A 16,345-nucleotide genomic window follows, 5' to 3' on the forward strand; every position below is an offset into this window, starting at 1 on the left:
AATATTACAAATTGAAGTAAAAGGTCATAAACCAAAATACATAATATGAAAGCTGAAGATAATTTCAAACAATTATAAGTATAGACCCCAAACTACTCTTCCAGTGGAGCCGCCTTCTCGGGTTTAGCCTCCTCTTCGTCTGCATCAAAATCTATGGTATCAAAGACGGTACTGCAGGTAAGTAATAATCCAAACAACCCACAAGATGAAACTATATTAAAGCCACAACAATATGCATGAACATAATACCATATGCATGAGATCCAAAAATAAACATTTTCTAAAAATTAATCATTTTCCAATGCAAGCCAAAAATTTCATTTTTGGTCTACAATATTTCTTTTAAAAGCATTTCATCGCCATTATCCCAGAAAATGGCCCAAAAATCTAATCTCGTCATTTTCCTAGAAAATGGCCTAATAACCAACTATCAGAGCACTATAGGTGGGACTTTACTACCATACATGCTTACCACCATCCCTACGCGTGCACTATAGGCGGGAATCACAAGCGGGACTCTACTACCGTCCTTGCTTACCACCATCCTTACAGTGACTATCTATCAAATTGTTCAATCAATTCATTTCAAAGACATCAAAAATCATTTCTCGTATAAAAACTCAGTTTTCCTTTCCCAATACATGTACATACATGCACCATGCAATGCAAATGATAAAACCAATTATCCAATAAATCCAACAGCATCCAAACATAAATAACTCTATCCTCAAATCCATCTGACCCCCGACTCCTCAGACTCAGTCCGGCACAAACAACCAAATCACAATATATTGTTAAAATAAATATATATTTAAATCTTAAAGGAAGTTTGGAAAATACTTACAATGCTATCAAATAATTTTTGGAAGATCAATGAGCTACAAAAGGTGGTGGAAAGGCAACGTAACAGGCAAAATGCACTATGACCCCACAAATACCCACTTTTGAATGGGGACAAATTAAGACTTGGAATTGATAAGGAATGTCTTAGAGGTTTTAGTGAAACTAGTGGAAGTGGTGGTTGGCCGTGGGTGGCGGCGAAAATGGCGGTGGAAGTAAAAAATGACCAAATCGGATTTTTGCTCATGATGGTTGCTCCAACGACAGATCGGAGCTAGAAATAAGTAGGTTAGGTCGGCAAGAGGCCGGTGATGAAGTGAACAAATTAAAACTTGAAATTGATAGGGAATGACTTAGAGGTGTTGGTGAAACTAGTGGAAGTGGTGGTTGGTCGTGGGTGGCGGCAAAAATGGCAGTGGAAGTAAAAAATGGCACAATCTGATTTTAGCTCGTGGTGGTTGCTCCAGCGATGGATCAGAGCTGGAAATGGGTGGGTTATGTCAGCAAGAGGCCAATGATGAAGTGATGAAAAAATGGTGGCCAACGGTGGAGGCACGACGGCGCAGGAGCAACATAACCGTGCGGCTTGGAGAGGGGTGTGTAGGCTAACGGTGGCGAGGGAGGAGCTGAAAACGGGTGGGAGAGCTCGCCGGCCGGAGGGAAAGATAAAGGGCTGGGCAGTGACGGCGACACCGGCACGAAGGTAGTGCACATGGAAGACGAAGAGAACGACAGAGGAGAGGGGAGGAATGGGTCGCATGCGGGGAGAGAGAAGCAGGGGAAAGAAAGAAGAAAGAAAAGAAAGAAGAAAAAGAAAAAAGAAGAGAAAAAGAAAAAAAGAAAAAACCAATGAAAGAAGTGAGATCTAACCCTCATGACTTGGGTCATATAACTGATCCAACAAAAATTATTTTCAAAATAGTAAGTAAAATAAAATAATTCAAACACAGTGATTAAATAAAATATAATAATAAAATCTAACAACACAATAATTTTAAAGACAAAAAATAAACTGATTTAAATTAAAAAGTAATTTAAATACAAAAAAATAATAAATACCAAAAAATCATATTAAAATAATTTCACAACTTAAAAATTATAAAATAATATTACAAAAATCGCCTTTAATTTAAAATAAGAAAACACTAATTATAATAATTTAAATAAAATCACTCAATAAAAATAGACGTAAAATAGGGATATCACATTATTGGTGCATGTTTCGTTCTTTTGAGTATTTGTATCTTTTGGTGGATGAATCTTGCCTTCACAGCTTGCTGATTAGTGAGATTTTGCATATTATGTTTTGTGGGGTTCTGTTTGATTTCATATTTTCTCGGATTTTTTGAAGATTTGTTATCCATTTTGAAAATCGATTTGCTTGATTTCTGGGTATGATGATAAATGATTTTCCGGGGTCTTATTGATAGTTTGAGAAGTATTGTATGGATCCTCACTTCTCGTGTATAGTTTGGACTTGGATCTAATGTGTTTTGATTTCGAGCGGAGTTTTAGAGCCACATGAGATCGGCAAAACACCTGATCTTGCATTGCATCACAAGTGTACTTCCACTAATTTAGTTTTTGCCTTTTTTGTTTTTCAACCATCAAAGATTGATCATTAGGATCAATAGCTAGGCATGGATCCATTCCATTGATGTTGAGTACTGTTGCGTGAGGAATGGTTTCCAACCCAGACCATTGATGCTGAGTACAATTTTTTTTTCTTGCTATTCATCTCTCTGAATATTGTTGTATTTCAAGAATATAAAATTCTCTGTTTCTCCACTGCGCTCATAATAAGTTACTTAGGTCAATCACTTTCCAATCTCATTATCTTACAAAAAATAATGGATTATTTTTTTTTAATGTTTGATATTTAGTTACTGGGCTGTTTGAGGGGTTGGGAGATGGGGAAGATTTTTTTGTGAACTCATTTTATTTTGATCTAAGCCCCTGAGGGTGATCGACACTAGTTATGGATTGAAACTGTAAATCACAGTATTTATTTTGTTATTCCATATTTTGTGTAATATTGTGTACTGGCTGAGCTAATTATGAAGCTTTATTTTAAAAGTTTCTCATTGTCATTATAACACTTGTATCTGCCCTAGATTAATTAGAAACTATTTCCTATTCCAAAATTTCCATAATAATTAGAGTGAAAATATGATATTGTTGGTTTACTGAGTATGCTTGAAGTCTCTCTTTTATTCCTCTTACAGGACTGAAAGTGGCATGAGCTTTGGACGGTTCATCTTTAATGCAGTAAACTTCTTGCATTACTTCCTTCGTTTTTCTATTCGTTTTGAGGATTGAAAGATATTTAATTTCTGCTCACAGGTCCACATTGGCCCCAAAGGGATTAGTCATAACCAGAGGGAGGCATCACAGCAACAAAATAGCTTTGGTGGAGAAAATATTAAATATATGCCATTGGCTTGTATTTTGTTCTTGCATGAATTTTATCAACATTATTTAACTTTTTTCTTGTAAAAATTTGAATTGGGGATAATGTTTTTTTAAAAAAGAAAATCTAGAAAAAAAAAAGTAACACAAAAGAACTATATAGAAATATTTAAAAAAGGGTCTGTAAAAACTTTTAAACCATTTGTACATAAAAGGCCCAAAAAAACCAACAATCTTGAATTTTTCATTTGTTTTTTAAAAAAATAATAAACATAAAGACTAAAAAAAGTCTTTAAAAAAGAGTTCAAAAGATTTAAAAAAACCAAAAAAAAAAAGTTATAAAATCTAGATATTTCGTTAAAATCAGATATAAAACCTAGATATCTGGTTAAAACCCGTCACAAATCCAGATATTCGTCCGGATTTGAACCTGATTAATTCGGGCAGATACCCACCCGCTTTTTAAAATATGTATCTGGATTTTTCCGAATATCTAGATATGGATGCACAGCCCTACTTATGCGGATTGGAGTGTCAAGATGCTGAAAAACTATCTATTTGCTCTAGATCTTTGGGATATTGTCGAAATAAGCATGGAATCCCCTAAACAAGCTTATGATGTAGTTGAATTGAAGGCTTGGATAAAGAATAATGATGCAGCTGTACATGCAATTCGAAGTTCACATGGGAATGATATATATACTACTTCGTATCGATAAAATTAGTTCCTTCAAAATTTCTTGGAAAAGTTGGCTGAAATATTCAAAGCAACTGCAGCAAGGAAGTCATCAGATATCTCAGGTAGTGGACAGCGAAAGGCAACACCGACTGGAGCTAATTATCATATAATTCAGATAGGAAGAAAACTCTTCAAACAACCCAGGCCTCTCTCTCTCTCTCTCTCTCAACATGCTGATCAAACATTATTGGAAGAAAAAGGTATGTTTATAATTACAAGAAAAGGATAAATTATAAGAGATTCCAATCAATAAATGGTTACTTTGTCCAAGGATAAATGATTTAAGTTATTTAAAGGTTCTCTCCGAACTCTAAATACTTGATTTATTTATCTAAAATATTTTATATTATCTCATTATTATAATTTTTATAAATTTTTATATAAAATATAATAAATAATTTAACTTTTTCAAATCTTACAATAAAATTAATATTAAAAAATTATATTATAATAATATTTTATTTAATTTTTTTAAAATATAGTCTGATCTCATCTAATTTGTTAATCAAACGGACTTAAGATCACAAGTGGAAAACAAATACGTACGCGCATATAGAATTGTCGTATCTTATCCATATTAAAAAAATAATAATAATAATAATTAATTTTTAATAATAATTTAAAAAAAAAAATTGTTAGTGTCACTTCACTGTCTAGCATTAGTGAAAAGAAATACCTTTAGAAAAAGGTAGAATCAAAACAGGAGCACTCACAACTTTATTTCTGTACATTGATCATATCATTTTTCTTTTCGTTTACATGATTGAGTACTTGGATTAGATATTTCGCGTGGCCGTTTATTTGGTGTGCCAGGCTGTCAGCCACTCGGTCGAATAAAGTGATGCTGGACAGAATAACAGGGAAGTTGTTCTTTATAAAATGACCGGTAATGATACATTTATTATTTTTTATTATTATTTTATTATTTATAGTGTATTTATTTTTTTATTATTTTTTTAACTATTTTTTTAACATTCTTAGTCATTAAAAAAAAAATTTTAAAATATATAATTTTAGTGATAGTCACTTGCTTAATCATTAAGTAAAAGAAAAATCTTTAAAAAAATTAAAAAAAGTGATAAAAGAGTGGTAAGGCTATCATTATTCATAAAATGACAGGCTTAGCTTGTTCATGGCATGTGACCAACTATATTGACTCTCTTTGTTAATTGATTGTTCACCTGCAAGGCAAATACTTCTGGTTGATCATTGAGATTTCTCTTATGATAATTTTGAATTTTAAGATTAAATATTAAAATATTATATTTTAATATTATTATTATTTTAGAATTTGAAAAAGTAGGAAAAAAGTTAAATTGTTTATTATATTTTGTATGGAGATTTAGAAAAATTATAATGATGAGATGAGAATTTTATATTTGAAATGAAAATTCTTTATAGCCAAACACTACCTTAATTACTGCAGTGTGGATTTTAGAGGCAGCAGTTTTGGAAGACAACCTGTCTATCCCATCCCTCTTTCAGCTGGTAACTACTTCGCTTTTGCACCACCATTATTAATTAGTCCATATCCATTTGATTGTGAATTTTGATTGTCGTTCTAGATTTAAACGTTTTATGGGATTTTTGAAATTTCATATAATAGATTTGGGGTAGGTTTGAATCAGGTTCTGTGGTTTGGTTGTGATTGGTGGATGTTTCGCTCTTTTGAGTATTTTTATCTTTTGGTGGTTGAATATTACCTTCACTTGCGGAATAGTGAGATTTTGCATATTATGTTTTGTGGGATTATGTTTGATTTCATATTTTCTCGGATTTTTTGAAGATTTGTTATCCATTTTGAAAATCGATTTGCTTGATTTCTGGGTATGATGATAAATGATTTTCCTGAGTCTTATTGATTGTTTGAGAAGTATTGTATGGATCCTCACTTCTCGTGTATAGTTTGGACTTGGATCTAATGTGTTTTGATTTTAAGCGGAGTTTTAGAGCCACATGAGATCGGCAAAACACCTGATCTTGCATTGCATCACATGTGTACTTTCACTAATTTAGTTTTTGTCTTTTTTGTTTTTCAACCATCAAAGATTGATCATTAGGATCAATAGCTAGGCATCGATCCACTCCATTGATGTTGAGTACTGTTGCGTGAGGAATGGTTTCCAACCCAGACCATTGATGCTGAGTACAATTTTTTTTTTCCTTGCTATTCATCTCTCTGAATATTGTTGTATTTCAAGAATCTAAAATTCAATGTTTCTCCACTGCGCTCATAATAAGTTACTTAGGTCAATCACTTTCCAATCTCATTATCTTACAAAAAATAATGGATTAATTTTTTTTTAATGTTTGATATTTAGTTACTGGCCTGTTTGAGGGGTTGGGAGATGGGGAAGATTTTTTTGTGAACTCATTTTATTTTGATCTAAGCTCCTGAGGGTGATCGACACTAGTTATGGATTGAAACTGTAAATCACAGTATTTATTTTGTTATTCCATATTTTGTGTAATATTGTGTACTGGCTGAGCTAATTATGAAGCTTTATTTTAAAAGTTTCTCATTGTCATTATAATACTTGTATCTGCCCTAGATTAATTAGAAACTATTTCCTATTCCAAAATTTCCATAATAATTAGAGTGAAAATATGATCTTGTTGGTTTACTGAGTATGCTTGAAGTCTCTCTTTTATTCCTCTTACAGGACTGAAAGTGGCATGAGCTTTGGATGGTTCATCTTTAATGCAGTAAACTTCTTGCATTACTTCCTTCGTTTTTCTATTCATTTTGAGGATTGAAAGATATTTAATTTCTGCTCACAGGTCCACATTGGCCCCAAAGGAAAATCTTTCATGGATGTTCTTTTCAAAGGGATTAGTCATAACCAGAGGGAGGCATCACAGCAACAAAATAGCGTTGGTGGAGAAAATATTAAATATATGCCATTGGCTTGTATTTTGTTCTTGCATATGTATTTTATCAACATTATTTAACTTTTTTCTTGTAAAAATTTGAATTGGGGATAGAGTTTTTTTAAAAAAGAAAATCTAGAAAAAAAAAAAGTAACACAAAAGAACTATATAGAAATATATTTAAAAAAGGGTCTGTAAAAACTTTTAAACCATTTGTACATAAAAGGCCCAAAAAAACCCACAATCTTGAATTTTTCATTTGTTTTTTTAAAAAATAATAAACATAAAGACTAAAAAAAGTCTTTAAAAAAGAGTTCAAAAGATTAAAAAAAAAAAAAACTAAAAAAAAGGGTATAAAACCTAGATATTTTGTTAAAATTAGATATAAAACCTAGATATCTGGTTAAAACCTGTCACAAATCTAGATATTCAGCCAGATTTGAACCTGATTAATTTGGGCAGATACCCACCCGCTTTTTAAAACATGTATCTAGATTTTTTTGAAAATCTAGATATGGATGCACAGCCTTACTTATGCGGATTGGAGTGTCAAGATGCTGAAAGACTATCTATTTGCTCAAGATCTTTGAGATATTGTCGAAATAAGCATGGAATCCCCTAAACAAGCTTATGATGTAGTTGAATTCAAGGCTTGGATAAAGAATAATGATGCAGCTTTACATGCAATTCGAAGTTCACATGGGAATGATATATATACTACTTCATATCGATAAAATTAGTTCCTTCAAAATTTCTTGGGAAAAGTTGGCTGAAATATTCAAGCAACTGCAGCAAGGAAAGTCATCAGATATCTCAGGTAGTGGACAGCGAAAGGCAACACCGACTGGAGCTAATTATCATATAATTCAGATAGGAAGAAAACTCTTCAAACAACCCAGGCCTCTCTCTCTCTCTCAACATGCTGATCAAACATTATTGGAAGAAAAAGGTAGGTTTATAATTACAAGAAAAGGATAAATTATAAGAGATTCCAATCAATAAATGGTTACTTTGTCCAAGGATAAATGATTTAAGTCTCCGAACTCTAAATACTTGATTTGTTTATCTAAAATATTTTATATTATCTCATTATTATAAGTTTTATAAATTTTTATATAAAATATAATAAATAATTTAACTTTTTCAAATCTTAAAAAAAAAATTAATATTAAAAAATTATATTATAATTATATTTTATTTAATTTTTTTAAAAAAATATAATTTGATCTCATCTAATTTGTTAATCAAACGGACCTAAGATCTCAAGTGGAAAACAAATACGTACGCTCATATAGAATTGTCATATCCTATCCATATAATGAATTAATTTTTAATAATAATTTAAAAAAAAATTGTTAGTGTCACTTCACTGTCTAGCATTAGTGAAAAGAAATGAAAAAAATCTACACAACTTCTTAACACCTCAACATCTCACTTTTTTTAATTTTTTAATATTTTTTTAATATTTTTTCTTTTTAAATTAATTTAATTATTTTATTTATTATTTATATATTAAATATTTAATAAAAAATAAAATAATAAAAATTAAAAAAAATTTAAGTATTAAAGTGTTGAAAAGTTGTATAGTAAAACTTAAAAAAAATACTTTTAAATAAAGGTAGAATAAAAGAGGAGCACTCACAACTTTATTACTGTACATCGATCATCATTTTTCTTTTTCGTTTACATGATTGCTTGGATCAGATGTTTCACGTGACCCTTTATTTGGCGTGTCAGCCAGTAGGTCGGATAATTTTTATATAAAATATAATAAATAATTTAATTTTTTTTAAATATTAAAATAAAATTAATATTAAAAATTATATTATAATAATATTTTATTCAATTTTTTTCAAATAACTCTCATTTTATCTAATATAAACTGTATAATTAAACGGACCTAAGATATCAAGTGGAAAACAAATACGTACGCGCATATAGAATTGTTAGATCCTATCCATATTAAAAGAAAAATAATAATAATTAATTAGTTAATTAATTTTTAATAATAATGATGCAAATCAAGAGAGAAATATGGATGTAGATATGGACGTGGAGGCAAATCCGGAAGGTGCTGTTAAGGTAGAGGCAAATCTGGAAGGTGATGATTATACGTAAGCAACGAAGCAGCAAAGGAGTTTGGAAGTTGACGTTTTTTTCGGAAGTTCACGTTTTGTTTTTAGTAGTCTAATTATTCGGATTCTATGTTTGTTTGATCGTCCGAGATTATTGCTTTCTTTATTTAATTTTCCTAGTATGTTTTCGCTTTCCTAGTTTGGATTGGAAGTTTGTAATGTGATTTGATACTTAAGGAAATAATGAAAAGGAGTCAGGAGATGCATGTTGCTCATTCAAAGTTCTTGAATTATTGTTGGTGTGATTCCAACGCTGCAGAGTGATTCTGCATTGGCCCAGCTCTTGAATTCTGAAAAAGTAGTGGTTCTACACAACACTACACCTAGAGGGGGGGTGAATAGGTGTAATCTAATTTTTATGGCCTTTTGAAAATTAATCAAACAAGCAGATAATAAATGAAACAAATAACACAAATAATCAACACATGATTTTGTTCACGGAGTAGAAACTCATTTGAAGAACCTCTTCAAAATCTAAAACCACTCCGGGTGTAAGACACCACCTCAAATCCACTATAGAAACTTTAGTTTGTTACAACCAATTTAGAACACTCACAAAACCTTTGTAGTAGCTAAACTTGGCTTGCAACACCACGAGTGACCCACTCGATCTCTACACGCATGTAGTGTCGGAACTCCGACCTTCCTATAGCTTCCCACGAGAACCTCTCGATCTCTGCATCAACGGCAGCTCCGGACTCTTCCGGCCAACAGCAATGTCCACTTCAATGGACTCAAATAAGAGTTGATTTTGAATGTGTTATGATGGAGTAATATTTTTCCAAGAGAGAATCAACCAAATGGGGGAGAGGTTGCTCTAAGAAGTTCTTGGAGGCCCTTAGGGTTTTTGCTCTGATTCTCCACACCTAGAACAGAAGCTAACATGTTCTATTTATAGTTCCCATCAAATGAGGCGTTCAAAACCCTACATTGTAAGTGATCTGGAACATTGGCTCGAGCGAAGTGTCGAGCGAAGGTCGAGCGCCGAAATCTGCCTGAGTTCGCTCGAGCGCCATGTCGAGCGAGAATCGAGCGGTCGACTCTGCCTGAGTTCGCTCGAGCTCAGTGTCGAGCGAGGGTCGAGCGACACACTCTGCCTGGGTTCGCTTGAGCTCAGTGTCGAGCGATGGTCGAGCGGTTGAATCTGCCTGAGTTCGCTCGAGCCGTATGTCGAGCGATGGTCGAGCGGTTGAATCTGCCTGAGTTCGCTCGAGCGCTCTGTCGAGCGAGGGTCGAGCGAAGTCGCTTCTTTTGACCAATAATGAGCACACTTCCAGCCCACTTCAAGCCTTCCGCAACAACACTTGTTACAACACTATTTTACACAGGTTTTCACAAGAATATGCCAACACACTCATTTTTCCCTCAACAATCTCCCCCTTTGGCATTTCTGTGACAAAACCTCTAACCTATACATATGACCTAATCCTAGCACACCCAATTAGATCCATATTCTTGAACATGTTGAAAAATTTCTGCACACGCTTAGCAAACGGTTAAACATACCCATTCACATATGCACAAAAACGTATTTGCAATTCTCAAATCATACTTCTCAAATCAAATCATAATTAGAAAAGAAATACTTCATTAAGCAACAAATCAGGAGTTCAAGAAACATTTGTCAAACAATCAGCAGCTAACAAGAAATATAAATCAACAGAAATAACCAAAAGCTGCTGTTCCCCCAAAACAAAAAAATGTGTTAGTACAAGTAACACTCCCCCTGAAAATGTGTTAGTACAAGTAACACTCCCCCTGAGTTAATACTGTACTACTCCCCCTCAACAATATCTCCCCCTCAACAATCAATCTCCCCCTTTTTGTCACAAGAAGCCAAGGGTCTCAATCATCACCATCGACATCCTCATCATCCTCATTGAGCTGCCTCTCGATGTCATTGAAGCGTTGAGTCACAAGTTGTTGCAGGTTGTCAACTTTCACCTCAAGACGGTCGAACCGGGCGTCAAGGCGAGCTAGATACTCAAGTACCTGCTGAAGACCGGGCTCCGACGAACCGGGGGCTGAGGAAGATGGCTGAGAGCTGGATGGGGCCGAGGTAGATGGCTGAGAACTAGATGGTCGAGAGCTCGAAGGCTGAGAGGAGGGAGCGGGAGGGTGCTCAACACGGATAGGCTGTGGAATTGTGTGAGCACGACTCAGCTGAACCGTCCTACGACCAATAGGAGCCTTAAGAGCAATCCTAGGCTCCTGAGGATGGAAGGCAACAGATTGAGAGAGAGCTATTCGGGTGATCAAACACGGTAAGGGCAAACCAGTCCGTGTTTTGGAGGACCGATACGCCTCAACAATAACCCGACACAAAAGACTTCCTAGATCAATGGAGACACCATTGATCAAGGCATACAGCAGACGGGCACGGTCAAGACCCACATCACTATTATGACCAGTAGGATCTAAGTTCGTAAGAACAATCCTACTAAGAATGAGGTGATCGGGGGTAAAACGAGCAGTTGAAATAGGGGTTGTCCCTTCCCAACTACTAGGTCGGCCACAAAGACAAGTAGCAATGACTTGTGGACTTGGAGGAGATGTCCGTGAGTAGGGAAACTCAGGATAGAGCTCACGAGGGGCATTTAGCAGAGTCGCTATCATGCCCGGAGTGACTCGGAAAACAACATTCCTGAGACTGACTTCAAATGAGTCATCAACAGATATGTCATGAATATTGGAGTAAAACTCCCTAACCAACTCCACAGAAGGAGTGGGATGACCAGTGGTCAATGCCTGCCACTGACGAGACTCAAAAATACGGGGAATTATAGTCTCGGTAAGCTCACCTAATGTCACTTCACGCTCGACTATGGGAGTACGATGCGAGAAGTTCTGAGAGTATAACTCTTGGGCTCGGGCACTATGGAATTGTGCTTGAACGGGTGCAGGAGGGTTTTGGCGAGGACGAACACGTCGAGACATGGTGTCGGCTGTAGACAGAGTCACAGACGTTAGACAAGGCTAAGGCAATGCAAAGACGTGATGGATGCATGCATGCTGACGCAACAATGCCAACTAACAATGCAAGACTCGGTGCATGCCCGATGTCACTCCTCATTTTTCAAAACAATAACAAATGCCTAGGTCAAAGTGTCCCATATGCATGCTAATGCCTACTCATGTGAAAGACCAACATGCATGCTAATGCCAACCACATTCATGACACATATGCAATGACAACTCAAGCCATTTACAAGCTAATGCCAACCCATGTGCATGACTCATGTTAAACGATGCCAAACCTCATGCATGACCCATGTGCAAACCAATGCCAATTCTAAACCAAAACACCTTCAAAACATAATGCAATCCTATTTAAACGATGTCTCAAACCTAGGATAGACATGAAATAGATATGGGAGCAATGCTATGCCAATGCATGATGAAAAACCAAAAACACACTTCATTGAGACATTTTATCGAACACTTGGAGTGCATCCAAGTGAGAAACTCGGGTATAGACCCATGGGAGTTTCAAAAACCTCCTAAATACAACCAATCCCAACAATGGCTATACAATAGCCTCAATAAAACAAGATAAAAGAAAAACAATCGAAGAAAGACTCTCAAACACCCAATCCGAAACCCAAATGCATAACAACACACGGAAAAACCCTAAAATAAAAGCATCAAATCACGAAAATACAAGAGAGAAAAGGATTTACCTTGGTTTGAAGATGATTTCGGAAGAAAAACACTTGTTTAAACGAAGAAATTTGAGAAAAGGAGGAAGAAAATCGCACGGGAGGGAGAAAGAGGCCACTATGCTCGAGCGGCTCGAGCGGCGCTGGGATTTTATACCAGGCGTTCGCTCGAGCGAACTTAAAACCCTCGAGCGGCTGTCGAGCGGTTTTCGCTCGAGCGGGGTCGAGCGAGTGTCGAGCGAGACCTCCAGAAAAACACATTTTGCCCAGTTTTGAGGCACACAACACTCACATGACTTGGACAAATACTGGGAATGTCAATTTTCACACCAAGAGTACATATCAAATGTAGAGAAGCATCATATTCCCATACAACACGCAGTTTAAAACAAAGTATCACAAGTAATATAGACGTGCGTGTTTAAAACGGTCATTGCTCAATCAAGAAATGTCAACCGTAAGGCGTGAGTGGGGTTGGGCTGAACATGAAACCATAGGTGCTTGGGAAGCTCATTCAAGACACAGAAAGTCAAACCTAATGCTGCTAGGACCTGAATCTTTCTGTTTAAATACTTGTCTCAGTATGTTCAAGAAAACAGAAAACTTATTCTGTTTTTCACCCTCCCTTTTCTTTTCCCTTTTTTTTTTTTTTTTTTTTTTATTTCAACTTCACTTTTTCTTTTCCTTTTGAGATACATATTTTTGCACAAATGAACCATGATGAGGTCATCTAGCCCGTGGTCAATTCTGTATGAAGATAGAGCTTCCTACCACTTTTGATTGCCTCCCCAATAAACTCACAAGTGGTGAAATGTCAATTGACCGAGTTTGGAGTGAAGTGTGTGATGCCAGTCACAGATTACACGAGATACTCATGTTCCAAATCTTTGTAAAACATAGAAATATGATACAAATCTCAAAAGACACATGCACTTAGATTTTAGAATTAACAACCCCACTATCATATAGCCCAATCATGAAGTGCATGTAGGGGCAGCAAACAACGATAAATAAACTAGACAGCAACAAACAAGAAAAATAAACAACAACAAAATAAAACAAAAATGCATGTAATGTATGTAATGCATGCCTGTCAGTCTACAGCACCAAAACCATGTGTGACTCGCGTCTTTCCCTTTTGGATGATCCACCTTGGTATCCATTTCTTTGAGAAAGGCTTTTCAATTTTCTTGGTGTGCCTCTTAAGCTCAAAACAGTTTGGTCGGATGTGACCAATCTTACCACAATGATGACACACGGGGCTTGCTTTGTGAGCTCTTTGTCTCAAGAAGGTTGAGACATTCTTAGAGTCATTCATGTAATTCTTACCCCTTCCAGAAGGATAAGCAGTTCTACTATTAACAAATGCAGGAGCATGCACAAAATGACTCATTAATTTAAAACAGTTTGGTCTAATATGGCCTAGCTTCCCACAATGATGACATATGGGGCTCATGTTGCGAGCTCCTTGTCTTTTGGGAGGAGGAACAGACTTTTGCACTTGCACAGGCTTCTTGCCCTTTTCAGATGGATGAGCCTTCTTTTTCTCAGTCATTTCAGGAACAAACACTGTGGTTCTCACATTTTTACCGAAAGCTTTTGAGCTTGAAGGAGCATCAGGATTCTCTTCAAAATAGCCTAAACCACTTTTATCACTAGATGACTTTCCTAAACCTAGGATTTTGTCAAGCTGGTTTGTCCCAATGGAGAATTTTTGCAACTTAGTATTTAACAAAGTTAGCTCATTTTCATGAGTTGTCACTTTATCTTCCAAAGTCACATTTCTCTTTTGCAACTCATCTGTTAGACCAATGGCTTCTCTCAGTTTTCTCTGAAGCCCTTCATTTTCTCTTTTGCATAAATCTATTTCCTCAATATGTGCTTTATTGAGTTTCCTCAATTTCACACATTCCTTGTACAACTTCTCATAGATTTCCTGCAAGTCATCTTCATCCCCGGATTCATTTTCAGAAACACTCTCAATTTCAACCACAGATTCACTGTTATGACTTTTTCCTGCAACAGAGGAAGTGAAAGCCATGTAGTTGAAATTTTTCTTCCTGGGAGAACTCTCTTGTGAGTCACTTGACTCAGACTCACTATCAGTCAAGGAAGCAGCATTCGCTTTCTCTTTGGCCCTTTTGTAATTTGCACACTCAAGTCGAATGTGACCAAAACCATGACATTCATGGCACTGAATATTGTCATTGACAGCTCTAGTTTCTCTCTTATACCTCCCTTCTCGGTTTTCTGAACTAGAACCTCCATTGATACCCTTGAACCTTCTCTTTTCTTGTCTTGGGTTTTTCTGGGCAAACATCTTCCTGAATTTTTTAGCATAAAATGCTATCTCCTTGTCACTCATGGCAAGTTCGTCAGAAGATTCACCAGACTCTTCTCTAATAGCTTTGAGGGCTATGGACTTGTTTTTCTTATCCATAGGAAGAGTATGTTCATAGGTTTGTAAGGAACCCACCAACTCTTCAACTCTCATGTTGTCCAAGTCTTTGCTTTCTTCTATAGCAGTGACTTTGGGACGAAACCTCTCAGGAAGAGATCTAAGGACTTTTCTCACAATTCTGTCCTCAGGAATTCTATCCCCTAAATTAAAACGAGAATTGACAATATCATTAAGTTTGCTATAGAAGACATCAAAAGTTTCATCATCCTTCATCCTAAGTTCTTCAAAGTTGGTGGTCAGCATTTGAAGTTTAGAATTTTTTACAGCCTTGGTACCTTCATGGGTAACCTCAAGAATGTCCCATGCCTCTTTGCAATTTTCACACATGGAGATTCTTTTGAACTCCTCCTGGGACACGGCCATGAATATCGCATTTAGGCCTTTGCTATTCCAACTACACTCGTTGACTTCATCCCTAGAGTAATTTTCCACACCCTTGGGGGTTTCGACTCCCTCAATGAATACAACCGGTTGTTTCCATCCCTTTGTTACAGAGGTCCACACTCGTTCATCCACAGACTTAAGGAAAGCTCTCATTCGAACCTTCCAATACGCATAGTTACTTCCATCAAAAAATGGTGGAGATGTGAGTGATTGAGACCTATCCATATAAACCACTACAGCAGGATCACACTCAGGAACTAAATCCTAGCGGAGTGAACCCTCTCTGATACCAATTGAAAAAGCAGTGGTTCTACACAACACTACACCTAGAGGGGGGGTGAATAGGTGTAATCTAATTTTTATGGCCTTTTGAAAATTAATCAAACAAGCAGATAATAAATGAAACAAATAACACAAATAATCAACACATGATTTTGTTCACGGAGTGGAAACTCATTTGAAGAACCTCTTCAAAATCTAAAACCACTCCGGGTGTAAGACACCACCTCAAATCCACTATAGAAACTTTAGTTTGTTACAACCAATTTAGAACACTCACAAAACCTTTGTAGTAGCTAAACTTGGCTTGCAACACCACGAGTGACCCACTCGATCTCTACACGCATGTAGTGTCGGAACTCCGACCTTCCTATAGCTTCCCACGAGAACCTCTCGATCTCTGCATCAACGGCAGCTCCGGACTCTTCCGGCCAACAGCAATGTCCACTTCAATGGACTCAAATAAGAGTTGATTTTGAATGTGTTATGATGGAGTAATATTTTTCCAAGAGAGAATCAACCAAATGGGGGAGAGGTTGCTCTAAGAAGTTCTTGGAGGCCCTTAGGG

General features: G+C 36.0%; 1 long non-coding RNA gene across 1 annotated transcript; it reads left to right on the forward strand.

The window, feature by feature from the left end:
• Positions 1-5,338: 5,338 nt before the first annotated feature.
• On the forward strand, positions 5,339-7,014 carry LOC122294120. Its single transcript, XR_006237517.1, has 3 exons — positions 5,339-5,476; positions 6,652-6,694; positions 6,770-7,014. It is a non-coding gene; the product is annotated as an uncharacterized LOC122294120 (long non-coding RNA).
• Positions 7,015-16,345: the final 9,331 nt, after the last annotated feature.

Source organism: Carya illinoinensis, chromosome 14, assembly GCF_018687715.1.
Source record: "Carya illinoinensis cultivar Pawnee chromosome 14, C.illinoinensisPawnee_v1, whole genome shotgun sequence".
Taxonomy (NCBI): domain Eukaryota; kingdom Viridiplantae; phylum Streptophyta; class Magnoliopsida; order Fagales; family Juglandaceae; genus Carya; species Carya illinoinensis.